The sequence below is a fragment of the Equus przewalskii genome, chromosome 14 (assembly GCF_037783145.1).
Source record: "Equus przewalskii isolate Varuska chromosome 14, EquPr2, whole genome shotgun sequence".
In the NCBI taxonomy this organism is placed as follows: Eukaryota; Metazoa; Chordata; class Mammalia; order Perissodactyla; family Equidae; genus Equus; species Equus przewalskii.
In genome coordinates, this window is record NC_091844.1 from 55,024,278 (window position 1) to 55,049,592 (window position 25,315).

At 52.2% G+C, this 25,315-nt stretch overlaps 1 long non-coding RNA gene across 1 annotated transcript; it reads right to left on the reverse strand.

Moving 5' to 3' along the window:
• Positions 1 to 1,406: 1,406 nt before the first annotated feature.
• LOC139075782 (uncharacterized) lies at positions 1,407 to 24,393 on the reverse strand. Its single transcript, XR_011526569.1, has 6 exons — positions 24,257 to 24,393; positions 24,126 to 24,162; positions 20,779 to 20,877; positions 20,400 to 20,499; positions 19,049 to 19,166; positions 1,407 to 1,541 (listed from the first exon to the last, which is right to left on the reverse strand). It is a non-coding gene; the product is annotated as an uncharacterized lncRNA (long non-coding RNA).
• Positions 24,394 to 25,315: the final 922 nt, after the last annotated feature.

The window sequence follows — 25,315 nt, forward strand, 5'->3', positions numbered from 1 at the left end:
AAGCCCATATTTTGTCACTTGGACGTCAGACATCATGTTTTGTGGTAGGGATGTTTCATCCACCCTGTAATACCATAACCTTTTTGAGGGCAGGGACCACACGGGAAAGCATGACTTCCAAGGCTAGGTCATCATAAAAGACATTGGTCTTTCAGATGACTTACTCTGGAGGAAGCCACCACCATGTCAGGAGGACACTCAAGCAGCCCTATAGAGAGATCCATGAGGCCAGGAACGGAGGCCTCCTGCCAACAGCCAGCCCCAACTTGGCAGGCGTGTCTTGGACTTAGAGCCGCCAGCCCCAGTCGAGCCTTCAGATGACCACAGCCCTGGCTGATGTCTTGACTGCAGCCTCATGGGAGACAGTGAGCTAGAAAACCCCTGTGGAGCTGTTCTCAAATTGCTGGCCCACAGAAAGAGTGTGAGATAATACATGCGTATTGCTGTTTTCAGCTGCTAAGTTTTTGGAGTAATTTATTATGCAGCAATAGATAATTAATACAGATTTGATGATTTTGTGATTCTCAACTCCTGGCTAAAGCAAAACACACAGTGAGTCTCAAAGAAAAATCTGACTAGAGGAATCAAGAGTACACAGCTGCCCAGGCAAACTTGTGCAGCCATGTGTGTGCTGGGGTTGGAAGTCACATCCTACAGCTCAGATGGATAAAACTAGCATCTTTAATTTTTTTGTACTGTTCTTATCTTGATCTGATGAGACCATTACTACTGTTAACAAGCAAAAAAGAAAAAGAAAAAGAAAAAAAGTGAAAAGAAACCTTTAACTTGTCCATTAGAGATATCTCCATTTCTGTATGTTTAACTCAGGCTCCTTTGAGTAAAACGCTGTTTTCCAGGGTTTTCTCACCCCTCTTCCTTCTCCTAGAGAATTTCCTGGGGCAGGGAGATATTCACATGCCCTTGTGGTTGAGGGAAGAGTGAGCCCCCTGCATTCTTCAGCACCCCTGATGGGGACAGAGCGGGTCCAGCCTGGTCCCTGGGACTTGCTTGGGGTAGGGGATGAGGGGTGCTACTGAAGTGTGTGGTCCCCACACATGGCTGCTGGTGCAGATCTTGCTTCTATAGCCCCTGGGACCTAGGACCACCCAGCTGCATTCTCCCCACTCACACCAGAAGAGGCAGAGTTCCGTGAAGCCACTTCCCAGACCCGCTTCCTCAGCCATATCAAACTACCTCCTGGGCGGCGCCGTGTTGCGTTGGCACCATCCTGAATTGCCACTTTGCTAAGGGAGTTCACTAAATTTCCCACAGCTGCAATCTGAGAGTCAAGCCCCACTCAGCCCCTCACAGGGAGATCTACCCTCAAACCCCACTGGAGTTTCTTCCCCTCCAAGCCCTCCGAGCGTGAAGGACGGAGCTGCCTTTCTGGTTCTCCTTCTCTCTTCCTTGAGTCCACCGTTCTGGTCCTACTGCTGTGGGCAGCAGCTTCTCTGCATCATGTCCTGCTTCATCCCTCCATGACGCCTTGCTCTGAATCAGCCCTCCGCTTCCCTGGGCAATAAACCGCACCTTAGCCTTCCCTGTGAAAGGTGCCAGAGGACAAGAACTGTGAGGAGAAGCAAACACACCAGTTCACACGTGCGTGCCCGAGGCATGCATCTGCATGCAGAGCCCCATGGACAGGCTGATACCGAGCCCCCTGTGTGTCCAGGCACTCCCCAGAGACACTGTGGGGTGAACGGGGACCTGTTCAGGAGCACTTGTCCATGATTTCTCGGCATTATCCCAGGAGACACACCCCTGCTGGATCCTTCTTCTTGACCCTCAAGATTATTTTTCTGACCCTGTCTCCCAAAGGCCTTGGGAGGGAGGCAAAGAGAAGAGAGCTATATCCCTATTCAGATCTTCCTAAAGATAAAAATCTGGGGGTGTCCCCTAGCTGGTGGACATCCCTGGCTTAAACTGCCTCCTGCCTCTTGAGGGCTCTCAGATGGGCATCTGGACGCATTCCCCTCCACACTCCTCCGTCAGCTGCTCTGCCCCAGGACGACTCCTTCTGATTTCCCACAGGCACTTTCAAGTCAGCCCGTCCCAAACAGACTCTTCCTCCTCAGAATGGCCTGCTCCCCCCTCCCCAACCCCACAGCCTTCGGCCCTCTGTTCTCCCCAAACCTTTCTCATTCCTCCCCTCTGTCTGCCACTGCATCGAGGCAGGCCCTCATTTCTCATTCCTCCCCTCTGTCTGCCACTACATTAAGGCAGGCCCTCATTTCTCCTTCCCGTCTGGATCTCCTCTCTCCACCTCACTCCAACCCTTCATGGTGACCACAGGACTCTTCTTAACTGGAAACTGGGCCTTATGAATTCGCAGCCCCCAGTTTAACACCTGTCACGTACTCCCCAGTGCCCACTGGATCACACCCTTTGGCAGAGTGGCCAGCTCCTCCCTGATGGGCCCGGCCCGCCTTGCCCTTCCTGGCCCTTCTGTTCCAGCCGTGACGAGCTACTTCACGGCTCCGCAAACAGGCCTGGCCCTCTCCGCTTTGACCTGTCACACACGGTGCTGGAATGCTCTAACTCTCTTGTGTGCCTGCTGCACTGCTCATTTTTCGAGATCCTGCTTGAGTCACCTCCCCTGGGAAAACGTCCTGAGTCAGAGTTAATCATTGCCTTCTCCGCCGACCATCGTACCTCATTCAGGCGCTTCTCTCATCCTCCACAACTGCCACCTGGCTGCAGCGCCATCGCCCCAAGCGGGACTGTTGTAGATGTCTCCAAATCGGTCCCCCTGCCCTTGCCCTCACCCCTTCCAGGCTACTGTGGACACAACAGCCCAAGTGGTCCTCTGAAAAGCCAGTCAATACACATCTGTCTGCTCAAAATGCTCCGGCACCTCCCCTCTTACTCACAGAAAAAGCTAAAACCCTGCAGTGGCCCCTGAGATCCTCCTGGCCTGGCCCTCCTTACCTTTGGGCCTCTATTCCTCCTCCACTTTCCCTCTCTACTCCAGCCACACCAGCCTCTTTACTGTTCCTGAACACCCCAGGCCCCCTCCTGCCTCTGGGCCTTTGCACGTCCCCCAGAGACTCAAGCTCATCTCCCCAGCTTCAAGTCTTTGCTCCAGACTCACCTTCTCAGGGAAACCCACCCTCCTTGCCCTGTGACCACTGTACCTGGCCCCCACCTCCTGATTCCTCTCACCTACTCCATTTTCCTTTCTTTCCATAGCATCTATCACCCTCTAAACTCATAGATCCTATGAGCCTAGAATAGTGCAGGCATGTGGTACACCCTCAATAATGAATCAATCAAAGCTCTTTATTGGTTTTTACGTGGGCTCCCTCAGTGGTCAGTGAGGTGCCTGAGACTGGATCCAGGCCCAGTCACCTCTGGATCCTCAGAGCTTAGCCCACTTGCCTGGCCACAGCTGGTGCGCAAGAACCATTTATTGAATGAATGCGTGCGTGCATGAATGAATGAACGGGGCCTGCCTCTTTAGCTGAGGGAGAAGATCAGGGGCCTGAGAAGATCAGAGGCTCCCACACACAAACACTACCATTGCCAAATTGTTCCTGGGCTCCTCCTCATCTGTGCCAGGACCTTACTTCCTCCAGAGTCCCGCCTCACCCTTGCCCCCTGGGTCCAGGCCTCACCAGCTATTTATGAAAGGAGTTGATAAATTAATCTCCACTCAGGTGAGGCTGTCTGAATACCACGTGAGGCCTGATGCTTTCCAAGAAGAGGTGTGCATTGTGAGCAGTGGCCAATCCCTTAACCCAGAGGATGGGAGCAAAGCGGCAAAACATCAAGTGTAGTGTGAGGCTGTAAAAGGCGTCTGGGGCCTGGGCCAAGGCATCGAGCCAGCGCTGGGCAGAAGGCTGCTGTGGCCTCTGCAGAAGGAGTCCTTGGGCTTCCTGGGCGTCCTCCTAAGGACAGGGCTCTGAGCTGAGGAGCAGAAACTAAACTCCACGCACAGAGTGGGAGTGGGAAGGCACAGCAGCCAGGGGCCTCTCCCCCTGCGCCTCCTGTCTCCTCCAGCTCCTTCCAGGATCTCGGGGGCTACCAAGGAGGTGAGGGGTGGGGGCGGGGCTTGGCTTTCCAGGCTGGGCTGGACCCTGACGTGGGCCTTGGGGGTTTCAGGCTGTTTTTGTAACCACAGTCACGTGTTCCTTCATGTAACCTGAGCCCCCTGACACGGCGTGAGTCTGCACCCCAGCTCCCGAACCACATCTGCTTCTCATTTCCGCCCCAGGAAAATGGCCCAATTTCCATGAGCTGCTGGCCCAGGCCAAGCCTGGAGCCTCTCAGCAGCCAACCCCACCCAGCTGGGTTCCATTACTGGGGTGGGGGTCGGGGCTGAGCTAGCACTGGAGGCAGTGGGGTGTGTTGTAGAGCTGGATGGGGGCCAGGAGGCCTGAGTGCTTGGGCTGGCTCTGTCAAGACCTCGCTGTGTGTCCTTGGGGGAGTCCCTAATCTCTCTGAGTCTCAACTTCCTCAGCTTTCTCAGTAAATGTGTTACTCTATTGAGAGAGGTATTATTAGGATTTGGGGACCCAGGTGGCTCTTTGAGGATAAAAACAACAGAATTTTCCCAAAAATAGACCTGAGAAGGAATTGGCCTACATCAGGAAGCTGGTAGGAGGCTCATGGCCACTTTCCTACCCGAGCAGCAGATCCCCCACCCCCACCTCCCACCCCTGCCCTGGTAGCTGGTAGAGTTTGGGCCCAAGTCCCCGTGCTGGCGTGTCTAAGTTCTCAGTTCTTCATCTACCAGCATTTATTAAGCACCAAGTATGTGTCAGGCCCTGGGCAGAGGTCTGGAGACCAAAGTGATGAACACAACTTAAGCTCCTTGTGGGCGGCCCATAAGTAAATAAATACAGTCCCGCCCAGCAGAGTGGAAGGGCATTTGGACAGAGGGAGGCCAGAGGCTGGAAGCAACACATCCTATTTCTAGTCTTTTAGTGGAGACCCTTACTTTTTAAGACGTTCTTAACTTGATATTTTTTTCTAGCGAAATCTACAGCAAACTCCACCCTCCTTCCAACAAAGACGAGGACCTCAGGGAGCACCCTCCAGAGCCCTTCTCCCATCCCCCAGGTTTCTAAATCCCAAATCAGCTCCCCCGCAATGGGAGCTTCTCAGTGATGCCACAGAGGGAGGCCCGTGCCTCGCACGCTGCCTGGAGAGCCCTGGGGCTGCCCTGACGGGGCCCTATTTCCCCGTGATTGGGCAGGGCCTGAGCTGACAGCCACCGGTGGGGGGGCGGTGATGGTGAAGGTGAAAGGAGGGTGCTGGCTGTGAAAGGCGGCCCCTCAGCTTTGCCCCTAGGCCACAGGCACAAACAGCAGGACAAGAGCACCATGGGCGGCTTCCGGGGACATTGTAGGGTCCTCACTCTGCCAGCGTGTCCCTGACAGCACTAAACCACTAATTACCCTGGGAGGCCCATTTTACAGACGAGGAGCCCGAGGGTCAGGGAGGCTCTGTAACTTGCTCAAGAACAAGAAGTCAGTAGGTCTGAAACCTCGACTTTCTGACCCCCAGATGGGTGATCTTTGCACCAGCATGGCGCTACTATTGAGTATCTGAGTTAAAACTCCTAGTCGATCACTTACTAGGAATGTGACCTAGGGGGGAAAGTTCTCAAAGTCTCTTGCCTCAGTTTTTAAAATAAGTTTTTTGATAAATCAACTTTATTGAAGGATAGTTTACGTACAGTAAATGCAGGGATTAAGCGCACAGCTTGAGGAATTTTGACAAACGTTTACACACATGTAACAACCACACAACCGAGATATAGAACATTCTCTTCTCTGCAGAAAGCCCCTCGTTCTGTGCTTGGTTTTCCCATCTGCAAAAGGGGCGAAGGAGAGGCCCGCCTCCCAGTGTGTTCGGAAGATCGCGAGAGATGGCACAGCCAGGACACTGAGCAGGGCGCCCAGCGCCCTCGGTAAACAGGCATCACTTTGATGACCTCTTGCGGCATCTTGCCTCCCTGTCCCCTCCTGTAGGCTTGGCAGGGACCAGGGCAGGTGCTGAGATGGTCTCTCTGAAGCCTCCCCAACCCTAGCCGGAGTGCATCAGCCCGCCTAAGAGAAGACTTGGGGACATGTGATAACGTGTCCCAGAGAAGGCTCGGAGCCTCTGTCTGTCCCCAGAAGCCCCAGTGGGCTGCAGATAGAGGCATGGGCCAGCTTTTGCCCGAAACCTGGCCCAGCTATTTTTCTGACCCCTTCACAGTTCTGTCTCAGGCATTGGTGGCAGGGCCAGCTTCATGAGTTTGCAACCTGTGCAGTCACTCAGGGCCCCATGATCTTAAGGGCTCAACACCTGCTTTAATGCTCTGATGTCACCATTTTGCAATCCTTAATAATTTTGGAAAATGGGGCACCCGCATTTTCATTTTGCCCTCAGTCCCACAAATTATGTAGCCCGTAGTGATGGTGGGAAAGGTAGAGTGAGCTGGCTGGGCTCTTCCCTAGAAAAGCTGGTGCCATCGCCCACCTCTTCACTTCCATACATACTCGTCTGCCACCTCCATTGTCCCCTGTTTATCCCCACAGCAGAGCATCCAGAAGGGCTGGGGTCACACGTGGAGCCCTCACCGCCAGGAGGCACCAACAGAATCTGGCAGCCTGCTTGGCTTGGAAACCCCCTTGGGGACAACTCCCACTCACAGGGCCTGCTGGCCAGGCCACCCGAATTCCCATCCTCTGACAGTCCTCTCTAGTCGCCTCCGCCCGACTCCACAGCTCAAGTGTGAAACCACAGCTGGGCGCCAGCCAAGGGGGCTTGGGTTTCACCACATTCAACTTCCCACACCTCCACCCGAGGCCAGGGTCCCATGGGGCCATGGGCCAAAGGCCTGGGATGGAAGGCAGAGTAGGAGGTGGGTTCCAGTCCCCCTTAGCTTCCTCTGTATCTCAAAGTACCCTCTCTCTTGGGCCTTAATTTCCCCTCTACATAATGGGACAGGATTCAGCAGGGATGGAGCAGATGCTAAGGGTGCAGGGAAGATAGGGCTCAGAGACCAAGGCCTTGAAGAAAGCTCTAGAACTTCACTGTCCAATAAAATAGCGAAGAGCCACGTGTGGCTATTTAAATTAATTTCAATGAAATAAAATTAAAATTTTAGTTCCTCAGTCAGTCCAGCCACATTTCAAGTGCTCAGTAGTGACATGTGGCTTGTGGCTGCCATATTGGGCAGCACAGATATAGAACATTTTCATCGACACAGGAAGTTCTATTGAATCATGTCTGACAGTTGGGAAAGCCAAGGGCCTGGGAATACTGGTAGCTTTACCAACCCCAGGGGAAGAGGTGGGGGAGAGGGCTGTGGACAGGAAACATTCAAGAAACACCCTCAGTCCTCTCTGCACCTTAAGAGTGAGGAGGTGGACCCTCCATAAAAGGGAGTCAGGAACCGAACACCAAAGGCAGAAATGCGCCAAAGGCAGCTTCACCTTCCCCTCCTGGAGTGGAAAGCAGCCTTCCTGGGCCCGTAGTGAGTGACAAGAGGCACCAGAGAGGCAGAAGGTGGCCAAAGCAGGTGTGCTTGCTGGCAAAAGGCTCCCCAGGAGCTATCTCCAAGTGGGAAATGTCATCGCTCCCTCCTGCCCCATGTCTAGGTGTGAGGAGCACCTGCATGCTCTGGAGCAGTGGTTCTCAAACTTCAGCCTGCCTCAGAATCACCTGGAAGCTTGCTAAAGCACAGTGAAATGGAAACTCTAAATCCATACACTTCCACTTTGTCTATGAGTCAGGTTGAAATATAGATATTTGGGTTCTGTTCACCTTAAGGTTCATTATAGTTTGGGTCTGTCTGGGTCAGATCACTGAAAGATATTAGGTTGGTTTAACCTGGATCCATTACAAAGGGATACAGTGGAGGGGTGATATGGCAGACCTCAGGAGACAGTAGAGGGGGAGAGGGAAGAAAGGGGTGGGAGGCAGAGGGAGGAGGAGCGGGAGGAGTGGAGGGGGCACTCTTCTGTGCCTCTCCTACTGAAGCTGCTCTTCCTACGCATCGTCTCATCTCCTCCTCACAAAGCCCTTATAAGCTGGTCAGTGTGTGGCTCCGGAGCTCACACAACGCCCCACAGACACGCAGCCACTAAGGATCAGGCTGGACTCCATTTCCTTTTCCTCTCCTCTCTCCAACTGAGTGTTTTCAACTGAAATAAGCCTGGGAAGTGGGGAAGGCTCAGAGCTGTGAATACATTTTTCTGTTTTCTGGGCTCATTTGGCTTTGACAGGAAGCTTGGCTGCGTGTGGGGCGTCAGAGCCCTGGCTCTCAGTGGCGCTTTTTAGACATGCCTTCACATGGAATGTCAAGAGTCGTCATTATAAATATCGGCAGGCTCGGGGGCCCCCCTCAGTCCCTGCGCCCCACGCCCAGCAGGGACGTGGTGGAACTTCCTGCCTGCCCTCCTTCTCCTACCCCCAGCCAGCACCACCCTCCCTGAGAAGGGTGGGGAACCAGGCATCCTGGGGTGGGAAACCAAGGACGAGTGAAACCCACAGTTGGCCTCTCCTTTTTTCAAGGAGAAAGACAGTTTTCAGCATCAAGGAAACTATAATCACATAGCCAGCTGTGAAGATTCTAGAATGACCCTCATTTCACAGGTGAAGGAATAGAGGCCCCCTCTGGAAAACTTATGAACATCTTGGCCCCAGTGGGAATGAAAGTCCCACCTCCTACTTTGTCACCTCCCTCTCCACCCTTGACCCCAAATGCCTCCACACCGTAATCACCCTTTTGATGACTGCTTATGTTTGGGGAGCCCCTCAGACTCTTTCCTCCACTCTCCCTAACAAGTGCCCTGTGAGAAAAGCAGGGCGAGACACGGTCCCATTTTACAGATGGCCAAAGGATGAAGTGACCACACAACCCATCACTGGAAGGGCTGCCTGTGCCCGTCTCCTGAGAGCCAGCCTCTGCCACCATGCCTCACATGGGCAGGCTTCGCCCCCTACTCCCTCCCATACGTGCCTCCTGTCTCCTCAACAAGGCCCGGGAGCACCATTGATTTAGAATTTCCTGCCCTGCTGACAATCTGTGTGTACAAAACGAGCTTTATTTAAACCACTTTGGGGGGCATCTCCTCTGCCCCTTCCTCTGGCTTCATTAATCTGCAGTGGGATAAATCTTCAGCGTTTAACTACCTGATTACAAACAGGTCCCTGGTTCCTGTCTCTGCCCTGATAGGAAGCTCATTTCTCAAAGGGTTAATTAACAGCCTTCACACAGGCCGCATTTAGCAACGAGTACAAAGCCGCACACATAAATAATGTTTCGAGCGGAAGAAGAGGGTGCAGATGGTTTGTGACTTTGCCGTCCAGAGTTTTTTAAACCGGTGTGAACCACGTCCTGTCGGGACCCGGGACCATGAGTCAGGGTCGGGCTTCGAGGTGGGTCAGGCCAGAGACACTGGTGGCCAACTTTGCGCTCTGTTGAAAGAAAGCCTTAAAGGAAAACAGAGCGCTGAGCCAAGATGTGGGGGAGAGAGGGAGGGGCCCGGGGTGGGGGAATGGGCCTGCTGATGGACAGGATTGAGAGGAGCCAAGGAGAGCAGGAGACACCAACTGGGAAGGAGCAAACTAGAGCCCCGAGGCCCGGCTCCTCGCGCAGAGGTGCTGAATTTACCAAGGGAGCCTCCCCCATAAGTCAGATCCTGGGGCACAGGGTCCCACTCAGGCCCTGCAGTGTGGGATGCCAAGGGGGCCGAAGCTAAGAGGAATTGTGTGGGGCTGGGAAAAGGGTAGAGGGAAGGACAGCCCTGAGGAAGGCAGGAAAGTTCTAGAAGGGGTACAAAAGCATTCGCAGTTTTCTGCCTCCTTCATGGGAAAGCTCTGTTCCTCTGCAAAGCCTTCACCTCCCAAGTAGGGGCTCGCAGGTCCACCCCCCACAGCCATGGGGACACATCTGCAATTTTATAATAGACGGCAACAGCCGCACAGGAGTCACTTTACAGAAATTGTTGTGCTGTTGCAAGGAATCCCTGAAGCTAAAACAGAGGAAAACAAAAGCCAAGAAGCAGAGGGAGCAATGTACATACACACTGGACATCAATGAAGATGAGAAGCAGGAAAAGGGAGAGGGGAGAAGAGATTAGAAAGCAAGCTTTTGGCGTTCAGCCTTTTACCATTCTCATTGTTTCTCTGGTTCCTTCACGTTCGCCCTCCCCAGCCCTTAAGTGGGTCCTCTGAAGAGACCCCCACCATCCTCACTCAGACGCTCTTCCCTTGGGGACGAGGGGGCACCAGGAGGATTTCCACCCTGGGGACGAGCACTCCCCCTGGTGGCAGAGAGGGGCCCCTCCTGACCTGGGGCTGAACCGGCAGCCCACAGGCCAGGGACCGTCTCCCGGTGCCAGGCTCGGCGCCCTGGAGGTGAGAGAGCCAAGGAGATGGGGGCCGGGCGACACAGGCCTAACAGCGGGGCCCTGTGTCCAGGAGCTGCATTTCTCCCAGAGTAATTTTCCACAGTTTGCCTCTCCCTCCGCACACAGTCGTGCTCACAGAGTTCATATGGTGGCTGCATCCTCCAGAGGGTTATTCTGGGCCAGTCACCTGCTCAGTGACCCCACCTGCTTTGATTTCTGTCTGCTTTGCTTCTCAAAGCCCCTTTGCCAGTCCTTGGGATCTGGCCCCTCTACACCCCTGAGACCCCCAAACCACTCCCTCAGGGCTGAGCTCTCAGGGACTTCTGGGAAATCCCAAAGGCACCATTGTTGCCTGGGGGAGGCCAACATTTCTGTTTTCTCAGAAGGATCAAAGCCCCATCCCCACCCTGCCAGGAGGAAGCAGTTTTGACTCGTGCAAATATCTGCAGTCCATTTGGGATTTTACTTTGGTGAGAAATAAATACACAGCCATCTGCAGATGATGGAAATATGACTTAAGTAACTTTTTGGTCGAGGCTCTTGGGCCAGAGCCCAGATGAAAATAAGACCTTGTATCTCAGTCTCCCCTGCACACTTTTGAAAGAAAGAAAAAGCAAAGGGGGGAAAAAAAAGTTGGTGGAAACCGAAGTTCAAAATGGAGTGTTTTCTATTTCTTGGCCTGGGAAAGAAAAAATAAACAGCAAACAGCTACTCCATTCAAGTGGACGTTATCTTGCTCATCCTCGCCAAGAACTCCCTCTCCTCCCTTCTCTGCCCGGGAATTATTGCGCCTACAAACAGCCCCCACGCCCACCCCTAACCCAGCACAGGCAGACAATGGGCCAAGGCCTCTCCCTGCAGCCCCCAGAGGCCTCAAGATTGGGAAATACAAAGCTATTTTTAATGTCTTATTTGTCTACCAACTGCGGCTCCATGGGCCTGAGAAATGGTATCATTTGTGGGAGGTGGCATTGATTTTTTTTTTAACTTGCTCAGACAAAGCCACATTTTCGCAACTTTCAGAAAAGCCAAAAAAGCAACACTCTCCAAGGGTGACCTCTTCCTTGGCTTGTCCTTCTGCCCTACAGGGAATGCTCTCTCATGCGTGTCTGGGAGAGCAGACCCCCCACTGCTATGTGTTGGTCAGCAGCAAGCACAGGCCCTGGGGTCCAGGGCCCAGGGAAATGAAATTAAAGGCCCAGAGATCCCAAAGGAGAGCCTGCGAAACAGGAAGGAGCAAGGAAGTGAGTGAAACACACAGGATCCGAGAGGGGTGGGGTCCTCCACTGGTGAGGGAAGCACAGCCCTGTCCTGGGGGACCCCTTGTGATGGGGCGACAGGTGCCCCCTTGCCCTGGGGAGCCCCCAATAGAAAAAGGTGGGAGGTCACACACAGAGGAAATGGCTTCCCAATAGCCATCCAGCTCCCCAAACCCATCGAGGGAAAGCTTTGAACAGTGGATGCATCCAGAGGCTAAGAGGGTGTCCCCAGGTGGGTCTATCCAGACTGGGGAAGAGCTTGGACTCTGAGCTGAAAGACTCTGAAATAACAGGAGCCTCTCTTGTTCTTGGGGCTTCTAAGGGCTTTTGCTGTGAGGGCACGACCTCACCTGAGCTCCAGAGGCCTCCCCCCACCTCCCCCCAGGACGAAGAGACAGAGAAAGATGGATGGATGAATAGACAGAGAGAGAGATCCAAGTGAGACAGAAAGATGAGAGACACAGAGAAACAGAGATGAAAAAACAGAAGTATAAAGATGCAGAGAGATGGAAGGACATGAAGTGGGGCAGAAGTGTGGGAAGGCTCCTCTTTCTTGTCCCCACTCCCAGCCCACATCTATCAGGACAGACAGATTGGTGACAGTTCCAGAGGGCCAGAAAAGAGGGACGCCCACAGTGGGCCATTTCCTGTCTTCACTGGCCCCATGGCCCACAGCCTAGAGGCAGGGGTGAGGGTGGAGGTCCTCCAGCGCAGCCCTGACACCAGCCCCAGGGACCCCTCTCCTCTTGCGCCCCCAAGACTCCCGCTCAGCCCACAGGGAGAGAGCCGGGCCTTGACCCACACAGACCTTGTCTACACTCACTGGCTGAGTGACCTTGGGTGGGTCTCTTCCTCAGTTGTCTCATCTGTAAAATGGAGTTAGTAATAGTACGTCCCTCACTTGGGGCTTGTGAGGCTTAATTGACATAGGGTGCATGGGTAAAACGCTTCGCACGTGCCTAGTACAGAGTGAGGGCTTGGTAAACAGCAGCTTTAATGCATGTGGTGTGTGGCCAATAAAGGGTGGCTGTCATTGCTAGTACTCCTGGGGCTAGGCGGGGTTGGGAATGTTGGGAAGGAGAGCAGAGGGGCAGGCAGGAGGGGGAGGCAGAGGATTCTGGCAAGAAGGGGTCCGGGGAGGCACTGAGACTTAACAGAACCATATGCCCAAGCTGGATGAGCCTTGGCCCACCCTGTGCATCTGGGGCACCCGTGGTGCTGACCCTGCCAAGACACCACCAAGGGCCTGAGAGAGGGGGAGAAGGTCCCTCCCACTGATGGCTTCATTCCCCTGGTTCCAGGGCTCCCCACCCTGTGAGGGCAAGCCAGCTTCCCATCAAACCCTAAACGTCCCCACCCTGGGGACGTCTTTCCTTTGTTGGGACGATTTGGAAAGGCCAGAGCCCAGGGACTAAAACAGCAGCCAGACAGGCCAGCAGACTGGGACTCAGGACCTATCCCGGCCCCCCAACACATCAACAGGGCAAGAAAGAAGCCAAGGAGAGTCCACCATCCCGGCTGCCCCAGAGAAGCCAGTTCCTTGGAAGAGTGGCTCTCAGCAGCCCATTTAGCTGCCTCCAGCGTCGCTGTAAGGGGTCTGGGGCCTCCTGGCCCAGGAGGCCGAAGTTAGGAGGCAGGGGACAGGCTTCATCCCTTCTCACCAGCCTTCAAGAAACACCTCCTCACCACCCACCTGGGCTGACGCAGAGCCTGCTCTGCCTCCACAGCTGCCATTTGGGGACCCAGGCTCATCCTCTGCCTCACTCCCAGAGAGGGGCCTTGGCAGCCAACAGTCCGCGACTCAGGGGGCAAGGCAGAGGAAGAGCAGAGGGACAGCATGGGCCGCTGGGAGGAGTCCAGAGACGTGAGCCGAATCCTGGCTTGATCCCTTTACAAAAGCCACTCAACCTCTCGGAGCTTCATTTTCCTCATCCAGAAAATGGGAGGAATGATTGCTCCATGCCGTGGGGATTCAGCAAAACAATGAATTCAGTGAAACAATGGCTCATACATAACCCCGTAGATAACATTCTGACCCGTTCCTTTCGTGGGTGGTGGAATAGCGCAACTGGGCGTGTGTTCGTTGGCAGTCTAAAGCCTGTGGCTTTCAGAAGTGGGTAAGTGTTTGCATTCAAACCACTCACTGGATAAAATCAGGAGGTGTGCCCTTCTGGAAACTTGAGGCAGCACGGGCAGATGAGAGAGCCGTTTCTGGAACTAGATGGCATGTCCCCTGGACTAGGTTAACTCTCCACATGTCAGTTTTCTTACCTGTAGAAGGAGCTGATAATAGCACACCAGGCATTTAGGTCGGTGTGACGATTAAATAAAGTACTCCTCACCGGTCCCGTAGCACAGCGCCTGGCCACAGCAAATGTTCAATGCACGTGGTCTGCGATGGTAAGGGCATGGGGATACCCTCTAGAGACAGAGGGGAGACATTGCAAGATCGATGTTGAGGGGAAAAGCATGTGGAGTCTGATACCATCTGGGCAGGGAGTGGGGAAATCAGACTGTGTGCCCTATTTGCTTGGATTTACATAAGGATGTTCTGGAAGGATGGCTAAGAAACTGGTGAGCAGGGTTACCTTGAGGAGGCGGGCCGAGAGGGGACGGGGTGGTTGCAGGGCTTCTGACTGCACACATTTCATACAATTCTGATTCATCAACCATGTGAGTGAATTACCTATTCCAAAATATTTCCAAGTAACATACAAAATGTGAGCTATAATATCATTATTCTGTCTGACCTTCAGTTTTTTCCCTAAATGAGGAAGATGGTCTATGCTCCACCTACCTAACCGGGGTTTTGTAGGGATTCAGAGAGAAAGTGAATATGTAAGTGCCCTGAGAAACAGGAAGAGGCTGAGAAGAGGAGGCTGTGGATGAAGAAGCAGCAGAAGAGGTGGGGGTGATGGGTGGGGTGGCTCTCCTGACCACTCTGCCCCACAGGGGCCCGGTAGGAGAATCACTGAGTCCTTGCCCGAGGAGCTGAGCCTCAGTAAAAAAAGGGGACTGGGAGAATTTAATTAAAAATGTACACGAATACAAAAAAAAAAAAAAAAAAAGGCACGCCAGCTGGACACAGTTTGCTCTGGCCTCAGCCCCTGGCCTCTTTCCTTACACACCCATGGTGCAAACAAGGCCCCTCAGCCTGTCAAGGATTCCAGGGGAGGTGGCTGCAGGTGGGTGGGGCCAAGGGTAGGGCCCATGGGGACCTGCATGTGACCCTTGACACCTGGCCAGAGCGGTTGGCAGCAGAAAGGAGCTGGAAAACGGAGCTGTGAGATGGAGGAGCCCTTACAGAGGAAAGGAAGAGATTCTGCCCAGGAAAGCCAGAGGATGGCTGGACCACGGGGAGGGGGTGGCAAGCATGACCTGACCCTGGGTTCGGTGAGAGGAGATGGGGAGAGTTATCTCATTTATCCCCCTGACAGCAACTCTATGACGTAGATTTGATTACCAGGCAGATGAGGAAACTGAGGCTCAGAGTTTTGCATAATTCTATAGCCAGCTACTAAGTCGCTAGGATCCAGACCCAGGCAGTGTGGCTCCATCTAAGCACGACCCCATTGTAGCTTGTCACTCTAGACCAGGGCTGGCCACCCACCAGTGGACCCTGCTTATGGCAGCAGAACAGAAATTACTATAGCTTAGCTCAGAAATTTCAGCAGCAGCATTGTATGTGGCCAAAGGGCCCCTCCTCCAGGAGGGTTCCACACTAATCAGATGCCCCGAGTCCGTGGGCAAAGCCTGGGAGGGGTGGGCTTGGGAATCCCCCAGGACCCCATGCCCCTGAAACTTTAGGGGCATGAGGCTGGAAGAATCAAAGCGCTTTTCATGGAATTCCAACAGGAAACCCACGAGAACATTCCTGCCCCAAGGATTCCAACAGGAAAACCACGAGAACATTCCTGTTCGTGGGATTCCAACAGGAAAACCAAAAGAACATTTCTGCTTGTGGGGTTCCAGTGGGAGCCAGAGTCCAGATTCCCTGCTAAGGAGGCTGGCCAGTGAGGGGAAGGGTGGAGGAGAGGGCTCGTCCCACCCTCGTGCGGGGTCCCCAGCCCCACAGACGGATTCAGAGGTTCGTCTGGCCTCTCTGGGACAGGGGTGGGCCGTTTGGAAACTGGCCTGCCGGGCCCCAGCCCTGTGCCTTTGCTCACAGTGGCTGTCCTGCCACCCAACTTCCGCAGAGAACACACAGTCCCCTGCCTGCCCCCAACGGTCTTCACAGTCAGACAGGACTTGCGAGCATGTGAAAAACCTTTCTCTAAAACTTAATTGCCTTGTAGGACTCGTCAGTCAACAGCCGGTGTGCCTGGAGAAACATGAGGCACACACCTGGTTCTGCCCACCCTCCTCCAAGGGTCCATTGTGCCCCAGCCGCAGGGCCCACCTGAAGCTGTGTGTCGGGAGGGGCCCTGAGGAACAGGGCAGGTTCTTGGCCTCAAGAAACTTTGACTCTAGTAGAGGAGCTGGGAGGCCCTCCAACAGGAAGCGTTTTTAGAGTGCTACAAGAGCAATGACCACAGGAGTCATGGAAGCAACCCGTGTTTACCGGTACCTACCATGTGCCAGGTGCTGTGTTAGGCTCCAAGGCCAAGTAACATAGTTCCTCCTCCCAAAAAACCATTGCCTAATGGGAGACAGCAAGTAAATGGCTATATCACGGTGGGAGGAGAGTTGCAATCCAGGTTTGCTTGGGATGCAGAAAGATAAGACAGCCAGCCCTGAGAGAAGAGGGGAGGCGATCAGGGAAGGCTTCCTGGAGGAGGTGATACTCAAGCATGCTGAGGAGCTCAGCTGGAAGTGCAGTGGGACATCAAGTGTGGGATGGGGAGTTGGTAGGCGTTGATTGAAGTCTGGGTAGTGGTGGTTAGGATTGGGTAGTGGAATGGTGATAAGAGCTTAAGAAGGGCAGGCAGAGGGCATGGAGGAGCAGGTTTGGGGCACAAGACAGCAGACACAGAGTCCAGATGGATGGATCCGAAAGGGAGAGTTGGAAGGACAGAGAGTCCCTGAGAGCTGGAGGAGCCGTGGGTCAACTTGGGACATGTGTTTTTGCTCAGTGAAGGAGAGAGAGCAGGCGCATGCCGGCAGAGGAGAGGGTCGCATTTAGGAAGACAGGAGGGAATCCAGGCTTTGAGGGCGGCTCTGAGCTCTGCAAGAGAAGAGTGTGACATTTGGAAAATGAAAGAAATTCAGAGCGAGCATCCAGGGCCTTTTCATGAGCAACCATCCGGACACCCCACTCCCAAGTCTTAGGGTGGAACGTTATCCCTCACGCGTGGTCCCAGGGCTGATCTACACAGGCTGGCAATGACGGGGCAGCCGTGGCCGAGGTAGGAGGGAGAGGGGGGTCCCAAAACAAGCCATCCAGCAAGTTACCAAGAGGGGCAGAAGCAGGAATTTGGGGCCAGGATTAGGGGAGAGTGGAGGCAGCCAGCAAGAGACATGGTCAGGGACACACATGGGCAGCGTCAAGTTGTGGGGCCAAGCGCTGGAAAATCACAGTCAGGCTCAGGGCAGAAGAGGGACAGGCCTGCCACCGGAAAGAAGGAGGAGCCTGTGGGCCTGAACTAAGTCAGCAGGTTGGGGCAGAGGGCAGGGGGCCATGGCCAGCAGGCTTCTATGAGCTCTGAGAGCCTGATGTTAAACGCCAGTGATTTTTGCAAGAATGTTGTTTAAACATTGGCAAAATCGGCCACAGTGGGAGCATTTATACCATGGAAATCAGAAAATGCTACTTTTTTTCCCCCTCCCAGGGAGACAGCTGTGACCAGGGCCCACGAGCCCAGGGTTCTCGCCTTTGATCCCCCGTGTGGCTTTGTGTCATTGCTGTCTCACCTCTAAGTGAACATTCGCACCCCTGTCTACCACGAAGGACAGCTGGGGTGCCACATGAGAAACTAGCCAGCTGGGCCATTATAGGGCAAAGCGTTGCAGAGCGAGAGATCATCTCGAGTGGATTTCCTAGCGTCTCCCTGGATGTCTGGTCTAAATTTAGGTCCTTTTAGTCTACGTTGAATCCCAGCCACTGCCTTTCCTTCCTTCCTGCAGGCTCTCTGGAGGCAGCCACGAGGAAGTCTCTGCTGGAGGCGGGCTGCCCTTTGTTGTTCCACCTGCAAGTCTGCATGTCTGCTTTCTGGCCAAAGTGCCCCGAACCTTCCCTGTGCCTCCTCCCACTAACTCTTCCTTCAAGTACAGAAATGCAGTGGCTTTCTACTCCTCTCCTGGTGTTCCAGATGTCCACCCCCACCCCAGGTCATCCCCTGTCTTATCTGCAGCCACACTCACTCTTTGCTCAGCCACCCTGGGATAACGTGTCTTTCCATATCAGGACATCTCAGGCAAGTCCCCAACCTCTCTAGGTCTCATCTGTACTCTAAGGATGATGCCTGCCCACCAACTCTCACAGGGCCTATAACAGAGCCTCTGTGTTTTCTGCAAATAATAGAAACTCTGACTAATAGGGACTTAAACCATAAGGAGAGTTGCTTACTAAGAAGTATAGAGGTGGGCAGTTATCAGGCTGGCTTTGCAACTCCTAGATGCCAGGGCTCTGGGTCAGTGTCCAAATTCTCTCTATCTTCCCCCTTATGGTTGTAAGATGGCTGCCACAGCTCCAGATATCACATCTTCTTAAGATTTCCTCCAAAGTCAGGATGTAGTGTGACGGTCAAAGTGGAAAGAGCTCTCTTCATGTGCTTTTCTTATTTGATCAGGGATGAAAAATCTTCCTCAGACGCTTTCCCATCTCCACTCCCCAAAACCCTCACAACCCCTACAACTCCCAGCAAACTTTTCTTACATCTTGTTAGCCAGAACTGGGTAACATGACCATTTTGAGCCACAAAGGAGGCTGGAAAATGTCACTTTTTCAGCTTCTACAGTTGGAAGAGAGCAACGGAGAAGGGAGTTGAAAATGGGTCTTTGGTGGTCAATTAACATGGTGCTTTGGAGGGTAGCTGAAGATCGGACAAGATGGCCATGAGAGTTCTCCTTGTTGTTATGAGGGCTCACTACCTCCCAGACCCCTGCTCTGCCCTCTGACAGTCACACTGTGGCTGTGGGGACATCCCTCTTCCCTAGGGGCTACTCACCCTCCTCTGAAACAAGGCTGTCCCCATGCTGGATGGAGAGTAACAGCTCAATTCTCTCAACTAAGGAGTCGCAGGGTTAAGTGCATCAACAATTCCAGGAGAAGAAGGAGAACTGAGCTTTGTCCCCGACAATCAGCCTCTCTGGAGTGCAGCCTTGGGGAAGGCAGAGCCCTGTCCCTCATGAGCTAGTCATCTGGGGCTCCCTGGCTGCAAATTAGAATTACCTGGAAACATTTTTTAAAATATCTCTGCTCAAAAACCTCAAACCCCCAGTCTAATCACGACAGACTCTGATACCCGAAAAATTCCAGGAGACGGGTATCCAACGACATACCTGACCAGCACTCCTTACAGCTGTCAAGGTGCTCAAAAGCAAGGACAGTCGGAGAAACTGTCATGTCCTTAAGGGGATGCAATGACAAAATGTAATGTTGTACTGCCTGGATGGGATCCTGGGACAGAAAAAGAACATTAGGTAAAAATGAAGAGACTCTGAATAAAGCATGGACTTTAGCTGGTAATCATCTATCAATATTGGTGCATTCACTGTAACAGTGGACCACACTAAAGTACGTTGCTAATAATAGAGGAACTGTGTGCAGGGGACCAGGGGATGTATGGGAACTCTCTGTGCTATATGCTCAATTTTCATGTAAATCTAAAACTGTTCTGAAAACTAAAGTGTATTAATTAAAAATCTCGGAGCCGGCCCCGTGGCTGAGTGGTTAAGTTCATGCACTCCACTGCAGCGGTCCAGGGTTTCGTTGGTTCGAATCCTGGGCGCGGACATGGCACTGCTCATCAAGCCACGCTGAGGCAGCGTCCCACATGCCTCAACTAGAAGGACCCACAACTAACAATATACAACTATGTACCAGGGGGCTTTGGGGAGAAAAAGGTAAAAAATAAAATCTTAAAAAAAAAAAAATCTCTCTCTCTCTCTCAAGCTCAGGCCTGCATTCCAGACCAATGGTATCCAACCCCTGAGGGCAGAGCCTCTGGGTCTTGCCAGTCCAGGTTTTCAGCTCCCTCACCTCCTCAGCATCTCAGGGGCTCTTGGGTTCTCTGTTACCCTGATGGCTGTCCTCCCTTCCACTCCTCTCCAGCGAATGATATAGCAACAACCTGCATGGTTTCCAGGCTTTTCCTTCTATGGCAGGAGTAACAACCCTGGGCTCCCAACTGGATCTTCCCCCAAAGACTTTCCAGCAGGAATCAGGCTCCCGGAAGGGGATCACGGTGAGAGGCAGAGACTGCTTGGAGAAGAATGGGAGAGAGGTGCAGCTCACACCGTGTTAGGCTTGCTGGCTGCTCCAGAAGGCAAGATCCTTCTTTTTTGCCAAACTCCATTCAGTGACAATGGGGAGAAACACAGCTACCTGGGAAATGTATGACAGCTGAGGGAGAAAGCTATATTCCTTAGGGATCAAAACTCACAGAGGTTATAGGGAACACTAGAGTTAGGAGACTACAAATTTTGCTGAGAATACCTCGCAAAGCATGGTGGCAATATAGAGCCGTGGTTATGAACACAGGCTTTGGGGTCAGACACCTTTTGGTTCCAGTTCTAGTTCTGCTACTTTTTAGCTGAGTGATGTTTATATCAATCTGGTGGGGCTCAGCTATGCTGCAGGAACAAATAACCCCCAAATCTCAGCGGCTTCAAACAACAAAGGTCTACTCACTGACACAAAGCCTTGTTGCACGTGTGGTGACTCTCTGCAGCTGCTCTCCATGTGGAGACCCCGTGGTGCACCCCCATATTGACACAGCCTTCCTCGCTCACTGTGGAGAGGCAAGAAAACTGGGGTCAAGTAGCAGTGATTAAATTCTTTCTTTGGAAGGGACATGACCCCTATCAGGTCCACTCACATTTAATTGGCCAAAGAAAGTCACATGACCTCATTAAACTTCCAGCGGGCTGGGAAGGACCATCTTCCCATGTTCCCAGAAAGAGCTAGATGTTGGTGAAAAACAATAATGTCCACCATAGCTGTGGAGGAGTAAATTAACCTGTTTCTACATCAGTTTGTTCATCTGTAAAATGGGGATAATGATATTTACCTTAGAAAGTTGTTGTGAGGATTGAATAAGACCATCCAGGCTGGCATTCCGGGTACACAATCCTCTTACCCAACTGATTGGTTCAGCGATGGACACAACCTGATGATACCAATCAGAGTTTTGCTTAAGATTTGGCTCATGGATGCTAGGGAGTCTCTCTTCCTCTGGGATATTGAACGATGAGCATCAAGAGAGCCCAAAGCTCTTGCACATAATAAGTGCTTGTTGTTATTTGTTTTGATAGAAAATAAATTCCAGCAATTATGAGGGGTTCCCAACTCCATTTAACCTAAGACTAAACTGCGCTCAGGGAGCAACTCCCTTGCAGAGTAAAAGCTATTATTTACTCTCAGTGAATTGATTAGATCCCCCGTTATATGCATTCTTAGGGCCCAGTAATTTCCTTTCATAATTTGTAACAACTTATAATGAAATATATACAGATATTAATCACTCCACAAAATTTAGGATGCAAGAAATGTTGCCTTTTTAAATTTCCCACATTAAGTTACATCTAGCTAAAACCCGCATTTGTCAAGATTGTAGAAAGCAGATGAAGGAGGTCGTGAAGGACCCTAGGATTTGCCTGGTCCGTGACAATAGATCACAGGGGTTAATTGTCAATCCCTGGTTGTCCCCAGTGCTGCCCACATGTCCTTGCAGAGAGGGTACCTCTATTCTGAGGCAGACTTGACCTGGGGACCTTCCTCAAGGTTCCTGAGCCTCAGGGCCTGGAGTCCAGTTCTGGCACGCACAGAGCAGCCCCCGCCCGCTCCAGGGCTGTACCATCTCAGCAATTCTACGGGTGCAGATCTCTGGTGTCCGTGCCTCTAGCCCCACAGAACCCCCAACACTTCTTTGGTCCAAGAGGTCCCACAACCCCTAAAGGCCATGCCCCTCTCCGGGCCATCCTGACAGACACCCTGGTTAACCACCTCGTGGGCAGGCCCTCCAAATCACAGGGCAGCTCACCCCGGCCTGGCAACTTCTCCATTTGGCCGGAAACACAGACCAAAGACTGTTAGTTACTTCGCTGGAGGTGATAAGGAAAGTTCAAACCTCAAGAACTCAAAAGCTAGCCTTTCCACAAGGCTAAAGGAAAAGGCACATATTTCCTCGCTTATCTTGATAAGCCAGCAACCTAAAAAGTTGAAAAATGACACCTGGCTTCTCAACAGGTTGTTCTCCTGCTTTACGTTGGCATCAGGCCACCTGCTCATATATTTGCATATGCGGACAAGAGGTCCCAGCAGCTGCTGTCTCATTTGCTCACCATTTTATCCCCGTCTCTGGCTCAGCACATGAGCAGTCAGCCTCAATACATGTTAGTTCAATAATTACTTATTAATCAAAACTCTTTCTGTGCTAAGTGACAGAAATTCAAACTGGATCAATTCTTTCAAAAAGATAATTGGCTCTTGTAACTGGGAAAACTGAAGATAGGCCTGGCTTCAGGCAAGGTTGGAACGATGTGGTAGAGTTGAATTGTCCCTCTGGCCCTTTGGCCACTTTCCTCTCCATGTTGGTTTCATTCTGCTGACAGCTTCTTCCTTGTGTCCTTGGACAATGGCTCCCGCAGCTTCAGGCTCTCTCAGTCCTCATCTCTCAGTGTCTCTGAGGAGGAGAGATTCTCTTTCCAGCAACCATAGCCCAAATATTAAGCAACTCTTACTGTATTATGTCTATCCCTGAGCTGATCACTCGGCCGAGATTATGCACTCGCAGTGGCTCCTTAGATCACACGCCACCCCTGGGTGGTGATGGGAGAAACAGCTCCACCAAGAAGAGGAGTGTGTTCTCTAGTAAAAATGGGAGCTCCGACCCAGCAAAGAGAGGAGAGCTCTGCACAGGCAATAGAAACTCAGGCGTCCCCTACGCATAGTGTTGGGAGCTAAAGCTGGTGGGACCTGGACACAGTTAGCTTCAGTCATGGTGGGTGTAATAGTTAGAATGAGCCAGCTGCTGTAACAAACAACCCTCGAATCTCAATGGCTTTACACACCAGACTCATTCACGTCACAGTGCAAAGCAGAGTGATGGGGGCTCTTCGTGCAGTCCTCCAGGGACCCAGTCTCCCTCCTTTTAGTGACTTCCTCATCCTCTAGGGCTTTAGAGTCCTGTGCTTCTAGTTGCACAGATGGGGAATGGGGGAATGCATGGTACGTCATACCAGAAGTTTTTAGGGGCCAGGCCTGGAATTGGTGTATATCACTCTTGCTCTTTATCCATTAGCTGGAACACAGTAACTGAAAGGAGGCTGGAAAATGTGCCCAGGAAGAAAAGCAAACAGCATTTGGTGAGTTCATAGTCTCTGCCAAGTTGAGGGAGGGTCCCTCACAGGCCCAAAGTGGGGTTTGGGAGTGCGTGGGGGCAGCAGGGAAGGGTGGGCCTGAAACTCAAGGCTGCTAGCCTCTACCCTACAGATTATTCACCTTGGGCAAGTCACTCTTCCTCTCTGAGCCTCAGTTTCCTCATCTGTCAAATATAACATAACCCCCTCTAAAGCCCCTTCCTATACGAACATTTTCTGCTTCTATGATCCTGCGTAAAGCTGCTGTAGCCTTTCCAAGCTCTCAGTTTCTATGATCTATCATCTCTGACCTCCCCTTTAATGTCACAACATCCCCCCATCCAAGCCCTCCTTTCCCGCTTCTCTGCTTTATTTTTTCTCCATGGCACCTATTATCACCTGATACACCAAATGTTTTTCTCACTTATTCATCATCTCCCTGCACAAAAACATACGTTCCAAGAGGGCACAACTTTTTGTGTTTAGTTCACTGCTGTATCCCAAGTACCTAGAAAGTGCTTGGCATATTGTAAGCACTCCATAAATACTTGTCAAATGAATGACTGGATGAATATTTAAAACCTTTCTCACAATAAGTTGTCTAAAATTCACAACAGAGCAACACTGCCATCTGGTGCCAGACACCTGAATTGCAAGCACAAAAACTTGGGGAAAATACAGTCTCCAAGGACAAGCCTTGTCAAATCAACCCTACTTCATTGCTTCAAACACAGGGGTGTGACTTTGAATGTTTGGATGGCTCAACATGCTCCTAAGGTCTGGTCCTCTGCCCCATGTGTGCTTCCCTCCAGCTCACTGGATGAACCTAACTAACCATTCGTCAGTTCCTCAGATGCACCAGGCACTCAAAGCTTGCCCTGATGCTGCTAAAATCAATAAACATACAGGAAACGCCATCTCTTCAGAAGATGAAATGTCAGAAAACAGATCCCAGTCCTGAGAGAGGATGAAAGAGAACATATGAGGTGAGACCAGTCAGAAGGACCAAGGGAAGAAGGAAAAGGCTTTGAGAAGGAGCCAGGAGAACAGACCTTACCTCCAAGCTGACCTCCAGTTTGCTCTGGTTTCCTCATCTGTAAGATGATGGCATTAGATTAGAGGGGCTCTAGCCCATAAGTTTAGCCCAGCCCTAAGGGCCTTAAGAAGGAACAGAAGGGTCATATGTACCTCCAATTTCTGGAGTTAATGCCTAGAAAGAGCAGCTCAGCCACTGTTCAGAAGCTGGTGTCCTCAGCTGGGGGTCTCCTCATTACTAGGCAGTTGTTCTACTGCAGTGGGGGGGGGGCCTCTCCTAGAGGATTGGCTGTTTACGCAAGTTTCTGTCTCAGAGCCTCATCCCTGTTTCAGCCCAGCCTTGGTGGGTGTGGCCCTTTGTGTCATGGCAACCAGCCCCCCCCATACACAAACATACACACAACCTGTGTTTTGTTTGCGTTACTCCTTTCCATAGCCCGAGGATTGATTCCAGTTGATCTCTGATTTCCTTGAGCGAGGTTTGCTCCTCCAGTCCCCTCATTTAGGTTGGCTGCTCTAGGGGATAAAAGGAAGTGGCCCTAGATGGACTTTCGTCCCTTCTCCCAAAGCCTTGCCCATGGGTGACAGGAGCATCTTCGGTGGCTCTGCTGATGCCTACAGATCTTTCCTTCCAGCCTCTGCCTCAGCTCAGTCCAGCCCAGAGGTGTGGAGCACCTTCCAGGGTTGCGTGGGATTTAGAAGATAGTTTGGGCTTCTGGCTCCAAAGAGCTACATGGGGACACAGCACATGCAGAATAGCAAACAAGCCATGACAACGTATGTGTGAACATGTGTCAAAATAAGGAGTTTAGGCTGAAGGGAGAGTTGATCGGGAAGCCTTCAGGCAGGAGGTGGGACTCCTAAGGACCCTCAGTTCACAGAATATCTGAGACCTTGGGAGCAACCAGCTCGTCCCAGCAAATCTTAGCACCCAGAGTCAGGGGAAGGGACAACTGTGAGTACCTCTCCTCCCACATAGGTGTCATTGAGATGCAGGCCTGCCACGTCATGACACTGGAGCATCTGGATGCCTTGAATACTTTAGGGGCTCCGCAGAAATCCAATGCTCCCTTCCCTCCATCTTCCTTCTTCTCTGCCTCCCCTACGACACCAGAGACTTCCTCTCCTCTCGGCTTACTCAGGATCCCATCTCTGCTCACTGCCTTCCGTCGCTGTGTGTGCTCTGCTTCTGCTGCTCCTTCCACCTGGCAA